Here is an 8,528-nt window from a genome sequence, read left to right on the forward strand (position 1 = left end):
TGTACATAATATTACTCGAGTACATAATATGTCAGCATGTAATTTATAGTGCATGAAAACTCAATAAAATATATGAGAGCGTACAATTTAACAAAAGAGTTAATCACTTTAAATTATGGTTTTCATATATAAACAATCAATTAAAATTTTGGAATTAAATAGCAAAAGTATAAACTTTTAAAGTTCTAGATAAACTATAATCAACTTCTTTAGTGAATTATTAAAATAACAATTTGTGTATACAATTTCTCTAAATATTTGCATGCTAATACAAGGAATTTAAGTAGAGTTTAATTACTAATTATACATGAAACTACAACTTTGCATCCTTCAGACTTTAAATTACTTTTGGTTTGAAATACAATACTATTATCAAAAGCAATACCAAGTTTAAAATATGATTTTTAGACTAAGTTTGTTCTTGGATGACACGTTTTCCAGTGAAATATTACCTATATATTGGAAAAGATACTATGGATCATATTATAAGTTTGTAACTAAGTATTTGTTTGAAGAATAACTTATGTTAGTAAGCGCGTAAAGTTTAGTACTCAGGGAACGGTGTTTGGCATGCAAAGAATTACAATGACGGTGTGGAACATCGTGTGAATTTTTTAGAAATGATATATAGGATCGTCATTATTTGAATATCATAAAAAATGTATTATTTTTTACCAGGAATTATATTTATTATAGACAAAAGTCATTCACTTAAACTTTAAAATACTTATAAGCATTAAACCAATAATGAAATTTTTAATGATCATTTTTAAAGTAATAAACATTATGTTAGTTTACGATACAATTTTTACAATTGTTTGAAGAGTTTATAATTTTTTTTCATTATAAAATGTCTGATTGAATATTGTAATTGTGAATCAAATAATGAGAGTTTTGATATAATTTTGGGAAATAACACAGATCCCATTACTTTAATAATTCTGTTCTATAATATAATATTCACTTATTTAATTATAATTATTAATTATTACTAATTATTAATTTACAATAATTTTAATAAATAGTAAGTATAATAGTTTTATGTACATATATATGAATTAAAAATTAATAGACCGATTCTGCTTCACAGCAGGTTATGGAGTGAAGAACTTTCCATACTCAATATTGACAAAAGCCATGTGATTGTTATGCAGTCAGGCGTTATTGTTCGGTTTTCAGATCGAAAACCTAATCTAGAAACCGCACAAATGTCAGAAAAAGATAATTTAGGTATCAGGGTCTTTCTGACTCAGCTTCATAACGTACAAGTGACATTGCACTTTATGTGTAAAACGCATGAATGCACAGCAAATACATGACATTTGGACTGTATTGAGTATGATTCGTTAGCATAATGTAAGGAAGTTCGAACGTAACATGCCCTTGCCATAACATTGGCACATAAATATATCATATACATGTACTGTATCAATAATATGTTTTATATTTCACATTTACTATTGCATTTATATTTAAATTAGAAATTTAAGCATTATATAACAACAGCTGAACTAGATTCGACTTTGTAGAAAATGAATGTTGATTTAAATATCTCATCAGAATAATAATACTCTATTCTTGCTTTAGAATTTGCATATTATTAAAATGTTCATTTCCATTAATGTAGAAATTCCGTCATATCGATGTGTAGCCGCAGCATCCGGAAATTCAAAGTATTCTACTATGCACGAAAACCGATTGTTGGCAAAGTTATCATAACGAAATGGAAGCACTAATTGCAACTTGTAATAACTATTCTTCAATACGTTTTGATCATCTCGCATAAATGAAAATTTTTAATTGGCTTCTGAAACGTTTGTGTAATCCATGGAAAGTATTGCATTAAGTCTTATTTATAGGAAATACGTATATCTTTTGGAACGTAAAAATAAAACTAATATTTGTCTATATATTATTATTATTATTTAATACAATCCGTAATTTTTGAGTTTTAATAATTGCGTATGTAATTTATCCCGAGAGCTACGTTTCGAATTGAAATCTAATTCGTAAAATTGAACTCTAAGAAGTAGGTAATTGTGTTCAGAAACCTGACATACTTATTTTTTTTTTTAAAAGTTGTGAATCAGAATCTGTGAACTATTTCTCTGAAAAGTTACATATAAATATATCTATAGGACAGTATAAAGCATCCTGTTATCTTTGAAAGAAGGTTATGGCATTATTCCAAATTCTGTCACGCTAATAGTGCTGACAAAACCCCAAATACACGTAACTTAATTTTTGTGGTGAAATATACTGTTAGTAAATAGGTCATTAAATAAAAATAATTTTATTAGATGGTTTGTGCTGAATTTAATCAATGATGTATGAGGTACCTAAGAGAATACAATGTTTTATATATCAAAGAAAAGCCTAAATTCATTTGAGGAAACTCAATTAAATGTCAACCGTTACGAAATTTCTTGATGTGTAATTGATTATGAATTATCACAAATTGTTTTCTACGATAAAGAAAACTGATCACTTTTACCTTTCTATGGTATTTTATGTAAATCAAATTAATTCTTTTGTTTAAAATATACAACATGGATTTTGTTAGTACAATCGCTAGATCTCAAACATTATAGTTAGCATTAATATTCAATTAAACTTCAGACCCTTGTCATGATCAGTAGTAAGTTTAATCACAGTTTAAAGATACTCCGAACCCTTTTCTTAATATCAGCATTCATGTTCTGTCAGACCTTCGAGGTATCCTAATTATATCAAGACCGAAACAATGTTTTGCAAACAGATATAGGTAAACAAAACCAGTCTATAATCGAATATGGATTTAAAGAAGGGATATTTTCTTTGTTATTGGAAAATATATATATGGATAAAAATAAAATAATATAGCGGAAATAAAGAATAATATTTGCAGAAAATAATTATTTAAAAATGTACGGCTCATTTAAACAAATTGCGAATTAAGTTATTAGAAAGAATGAAATAAATAATATAATTCAATACAAATAAAGTTCATAATAAATATTTTTTTATTTAGATAAACGGCTACTTTGTCAAATTTTTAACTTGAGTATTTTTCGTTGTTAGTATTTTTACTTTTGGGGTAAAAAGAATGGGGGTAAAATGAATCTCCTTTACAACGTGATGTAAACAATGAGGAAATTGTAACTAAAAATGGCAAATGAGTTAAAAAAAGCAATTACACAAGAGATAAATTAAGTAAATAGTTATTCCAACTCTGATGATGATGATGATGTAACTACTGACAAAGTTCCGTACAAAAGTATCTAGTGTGATTTTATAAAAAATGTTCCCACAAAATATGATATGATAAATTGAACAGAAATAACTATCTAAGCTAGATTTATAAAATAGTAAAAGTGGATAATTTTTTATAAAGTACATATTTAAATTATGATTTCTAATTTTTTGTTTAACTTAATAATTGAACTGCATTGATTGATTAATGTAGCAATTATTTTAGAAAACGATTAAATTAAAAATAAAATTATGGATCTTTATGCTCTTTTGATTATTCCTTTTTACCTTGCCTATGGTGTAAAAAGAACCAGATGACAATATTTTTAAAAGTAGCATAAAAACATATTTTTACAATGATCAATAAGCTGGATCTTTACTGAACATAGTCATGTAGTTGGTTATTCGAAATGTGATATTGGTTATGATATAATTAGTTTGATATTCACAAACTAATTGCTCAAAGTCATATTGGACTTATGTGCTCCGCTCTACCCCACGAAATACTAACGTACTCAAATTAATATAGTCAGATTACCATCCATATTAATAATTTTAAAAATTGTTACAAATGTTATTTTATCATTTTAAATAATTGTGTCTTATACATTAATTTGATAATAGAAACGTTAGTAATTAATTTCTGAAGTGGTTTGATATTAAAGTGATCGTTATTAGAGATATATTCCAACATTCGCAACGATATACGACCTGAATAACATATAAAACGAAAAGCGAATGCAGATAGAGAAATAAAAGGGTGAAGAAATAAAAACCATGAGCGTGTTTTGCGGCAATATAGAGTAGGGTGGATCTGCCGCTGCCATAAAGGGGTTTCAATTTTCGCATTACATCTTATTGTACGCATTCATCACAGGCCACTTCAGAGTCTAGTGCTCGTTAATAAACTCGAGTGGTTAACGATAACATGTTTGTCTCATACACAGTCGAAATAAAATTTTGTCTCGAATATTTTATTATTATTGAATGGATTTTGATATTCATTCATTTGTTATATATTTTATTTATTTTTAATATAGGATAGAGTAGGGCTTAAACGTCCGCGGGTAAAAAGGTTCACCACCGATATCTGGAAAACAAGTAAAGTTAATAACAACAATATTTGAAATAAAATTTTAAACTTTGATTCTTTCAACGTTGCTTTCGAAGGTATAAAAGTCAATTTTGTAAATAATCTTGTTATGTTATGGATTATAACAAGAGTATTATTTTCGTTGTTAGTTTTTTGGTTTCGAGCACTGTTGTTTGGTTTACGAGAACTTAATATAATGTTTAAGGAAACGTTATTTAATTGTTTTATAAGATGTATTTTAATTCGTATTTTGTTAATTTTATGTTAGATTCAACAGTTTTTTTCATTAAACCTTTATAAAAGCTTACACGAAGGTGGGGTAAAAAGAAACACCTAAACCTTTATTACCCTGGCGTAATAAAAAATAGTAAATAACAAAGTAAATTTGATTAAAAGAGGCAATTTTACAAAACATGAATTAAATTATTCGTTATTCCATTTCTGCTTAAGAATATTTCTCTGTAAAAAATGTACCTATGTAGATATTATTTATTAGCGTAAAATCTTTTCAAAATTAAGACTTTGGACCTGGTTGCCCCTCTGGCCGTCCCATTTTACCGCGCCTATGGGATGAACAAAACAAGTGGTAAATTTTTGCAGAACAGCAAATGAACCACATTTCTTTAATGACGAATTAGTAAAGTAATATAATAAAATTTTGAGAATTCATTAAGTTAAAGCAGTAAACTTATTAAGAAGGATATAAAACATTTTATTTAATATGTCATCAAAAAGTTGAAATAAATTCGCCTTTATAAGACTATATTGTTCAATAAACCTTTTCTAAGTACAACACTACCAAATTAAATATCTCCAAAATTTGAAATTTGTTAGAAGTATTCATAAAATTATAGCACAATTTTACTATATCAATCAATTTTTAATAATTATGATTTTGCTTGTTTCAGTTATCAAGATAAAAGAATAATTTTGGTAAAATTGAGAAACAAATTGATGAGATGAAATAATCAAGAAAACAAGGTTATGGTTAAGCACGAAAGGTAAGATTTTCTTCATAATTCATATATAAATATATATATATATATATCTTCTATATATATATAAAAATAAGTCGGGTTTTCCTTCCTGACGAAATAACTCCAGAACGCACGAACCGATTTCGACAATTTTGCATTCGTTGAAAAGGTCTCGGGCTCAGCAAGGTTTATAGCTAAGAAAATTAGTTGTGCATGGCATCGTGCCCTAATGCAAGCTGCTGGAACTTCACGCACCGTAATTAAAAATTCGAGTAATAAAAATAATCAATAACTGTTTTAAATAAACTCAAATAGATTATCTTCTATATATATAAAAATAAGTTGGGTTTTCCTTCCTGACGAAATAACTCCAGAACGCACGAACCGATTTCGACAATTTTGCATTTGTTGAAAAGGTCTCGGGCTCAGCAAGGTTCTTATGGCTAAGAAAATTAGTTGTGCATAACATCATGCCTTAATGCAAGCTGCTGGAACTTCACGCGCCGTAATTAAAAATTCGTGTAATGACATTAGTGGGAATTATCAGAATTATGCTTGGTTAAGTCAACGAGCAATTCTTGCCGCAAAGAATAATGATGTACACGCTCTGAATTTCACCATTCAATCAAAAATTGCTGGCGATTTGGTGACATACCAATGATTCTGACTGGTCTTCCGTTTGACTTCAAACGATTGCAATATCTAGTTCGCCTTGCGTTTGCAATAACAAGTCGCAAAGCCAATCGCTTAGTGTTTGCGGGATAAATTTCTAATAGATTATTTAGAAAATCATTGTTTTTCACATGGGCAGTTAAACGTTGCCTGTTCACAAGTTGGAAAACCATCCGCTTTGTTTGTGTTAACGTCAGACCAAAAAACAAAAAATGTGGTTTACCAAAGATCACTTCTATGAAACGGATAATTTGCGGATTCACTTTCATTTACTTAGAGAAGTTCAACTAAAAAACACTTCATTTTTGTAATTGAGATAAATTCATTACTGTTGTGCAATAAATCAAATTTTTCTTTTTAAAATATAAAACACACAAAAAATTTCTTCATCTTTCTCACGAAACCATTTGGTGGCGAAACGGAGTTCGTCGGGTTTGCTAGTATATATATATATATATGTACGTGTAAAATAAAAATTGTAAATAATTAACATACTAATATAAATTTACTTAATAGATCAATTACCATTACCAGTAAGTACAACTGGTATACCGTTACGGAAACGTCTATTAAATATTTTTTTCATATTCAACTGATTTTTTTTATGTTTAATAATAACATATTTTTAAGTTTAATCTAGGCAAATATGTCGCTTATTTTACAGAATGATTTTTATTTATTAATAGTTGGTTTTTTTGTGGAATAAATTTTAATAATTTACAATATTTATTTGACAATTAACGTCTTAAGCAATATACGTATATGCACACATGCAAAACAAAATTCAAAATTTTAACTTATATTTATTTGATTTTATAGTTGATGCAATATAATAACGATTAATAATAAATATTTGGTATTATATATTTTTTTAGCCAATCAGAGTAAACATATTATAAGTCCCAATTGATTCAGGAATGACTTATTAAATTTCTGAGTAATCTACAGTTCTATTTTTATCTCAAGTGAAGTAAATATAAAATTTTCAAATGAAGTTTTTGTGCTAAACAATGAATTTAATGTTCTATTGAGTTTTTATAATACAAAATATGTGCAATTTCATATATAAAACTATATGCCATATACATGACATCTCACACTTGAGTGAGAAGCCTGCGTCCATGGTTATTGTTAGTAGAGTTTTAAGTCATTAATAAAAACATAATGTAAATTTGTGCAATAATAAATTAAATAGAGTTCTTTGCATATGTCATCAGCTATGAAATTAAATTCTATCGCGTATTTCTCAGCGTTCTTGGAACAGTAGTGCACTTTGTACGTAATTTCGAGTCGTATCATTCATCTTTCTCTGCATCCCTTGCTATAGAGGAGACGCATTGCGATCTTCTATGCACATAAGACAATATACAAACGTATACGTTTGGCAGAATTGTTCTTTTCTTACGCGGCGAGGAAACTGCATTGTATTTCATTTCTTCGAAATATGCTACGGTCGGGTGTAGCGCACGTAGCGCGCAGAAATATTAGCATAAAATTTATATAAGCTCATGAAAACATAGAATTCGTTATTAAATCATGAGAATTCCACTCGCAATATTACCGAGAAGATATTTTGTTGGTGCTTCCGAAGGAAAAAAATTGCCTAAAAGAGTACGTGTTACGAGTCCCTTTAGAAAAATATGCGCCTTTTAATCATTGCAATGTATCATTAAAAATAATAAGCCGAGTGTTGAGGCTCTTACAGGTGAACCGTCGGTTTTTAAAGGGGATTTGGGAATTTTCACCGTGTTAACGTTACATAAATTTAGAAGCGAAGAGAGAGAATCGTAAATTATTAGACAAACAAAGCGAACGTTACGTAGTGTAAATATGACTGCATAATAAGGATAATAAGGCCTTATTTTCAGAGAAGCAACAAATTCACTAAATTTATATAATGTTGTTACTGCTTTAGCTGAAGCACATGTGTCGCACTCGACTCTGTTAAGCAAATAATTGTATAAACAACGACATACGGTTTAATGCAAATATATATATATATATATATTATATTATAATATATAAAATGTCTATTTTCGCATTATAATTTTGTTCTTAGAATTCATACACAAAAGAATTCTTCGACGGAACGTTAATAAAGATTTCACAACAAACTTTTGAATGCACTTTTTTAAATAACAAAGAGAACAAAACAAAAAGAGCAACTTCAATTTATTGGATTTGTTCCGTTTTAATAATTTAATATATATATATATATATATATATATATATATATATGATATTATATTTTGTCAATTTCTATTTGTTTATTTGCAATGTTGCGCAAGTAATAACAAAGGTTGGTTATGTAAGTGAAGAGTTACTTGCTAGTATTTTACAGTTAAATTTTGCGTGATTAGCGATTAAAACGAAGTAATTTCAACATGTAACGAACACTTCAATCTACTACAGTCGAAGAAGAACTACAGAATAAGCAATTCTATTTCAATTACTATTAGCTGATCAGGATAAAATCACGAATACATGTATTACGACTGCGTACGCACTTTATACATAGATACGAGATATACGCACATTCATCATATATATGATGT

The sequence above is a fragment of the Ctenocephalides felis genome, unplaced genomic scaffold (genome assembly GCF_003426905.1).
Source record: "Ctenocephalides felis isolate EL2017-DRISC unplaced genomic scaffold, ASM342690v1 CF-g0.4_SCAFFOLD_00845, whole genome shotgun sequence".
NCBI lineage: Eukaryota > Metazoa > Arthropoda > Insecta > Siphonaptera > Pulicidae > Ctenocephalides > Ctenocephalides felis.